Source organism: Cryptomeria japonica, unplaced genomic scaffold (assembly GCF_030272615.1).
Source record: "Cryptomeria japonica unplaced genomic scaffold, Sugi_1.0 HiC_scaffold_330, whole genome shotgun sequence".
Taxonomy (NCBI): Eukaryota; Viridiplantae; Streptophyta; class Pinopsida; order Cupressales; family Cupressaceae; genus Cryptomeria; species Cryptomeria japonica.
In genome coordinates, this window is record NW_026729152.1 from 164,024 (window position 1) to 165,001 (window position 978).

Consider the following 978-nt stretch of genomic DNA (forward strand, 5'->3'; position numbering starts at 1 on the left):
TTCGGGGTCGATTCTCGTTTTGGGCATCAGAGCATGTTTCTTCTCCTAAAACCCAATATTTGTTTATTAAGTCTCGGAACACATTTTTGTTCTCGTGGACCCATCATGGGTCTTGGAACGCATTTGTGGTCCTTGGGTCCCATTTTGCATCCCGAAACTTGTGTTTTGGTGCTTGATCCCTATTTTGGGTGCCCACCTTGCACCAAGTGCGCACCCGGGGCAAACCGAGCGCCTTGGTGCACCGGGGCAAGATCGAGCGTGCACCCGAGGCGCCCCGAACATGCACCAAGGTGCACTCGGCCCACATGTGAGCGCAGGTCGTTGCGCCCGAGGTGGTGTGTGGGCACCGCGTTGCAGACGGGACACTGCACGCACACGACGCCCCCTCCAGGTGCACGCACGTAGGCCGGGCCGGGTGCACACCCGACGCCCTAGCAAGGTGCGCGCACCCGGGCAGGGCTCACACTTGGCGAACGGGGCGCACTTCGCGAGGGAGGGTGTGCACCTCGACGGGGGTGGGTGGCCGGGGTGGATTCGCACGTGGGTCGCGGTTTGCTAAGTACACACTGCGACAAGCTCATAACGGGTGCGATCATACCAGCGTTAGTGCACCGGATCCCATCAGAACTCCGCAGTTAAGCGCGCTTGGGCCGGAGTAGTACTGGGATGGGTGACCTCCCGGGAAGTCCCGGTGTTGCACCCTTTTTTAGTTTTTCGCCGGGCGTCGCAATGCTATTTGAATAAACCTTTTGCCCGTTTGCGTTCTCGTCGGGGCCGGGCCGGGCCGGGGTGCGCTGCCCGCACTACCGCGCGCGCGGGGGCGACACCGAGCGCGCACCCGAGGCGCCCCGAGCACACAGGCCACGGTGCAACCCGGGCGTTGTGCGCGCACCCCGGTGCGCCCGAGGTGCTGCGCGCGCACCCAGGTGAAATCGGTGTGCACCTCGGCCAGTGCGCGCTCGGTCGAGTCGCGCACGT

General features: G+C 63.5%; 1 non-coding gene across 1 annotated transcript; it reads left to right on the top strand.

Moving 5' to 3' along the window:
• Positions 1–584: 584 nt before the first annotated feature.
• LOC131870448 (5S ribosomal RNA) lies at positions 585–703 on the top strand. The gene has a single exon (XR_009368758.1). It is a non-coding gene; the product is annotated as a 5S ribosomal RNA (ribosomal RNA).
• The last annotated feature ends 275 nt before the right edge of the window (positions 704–978 follow it).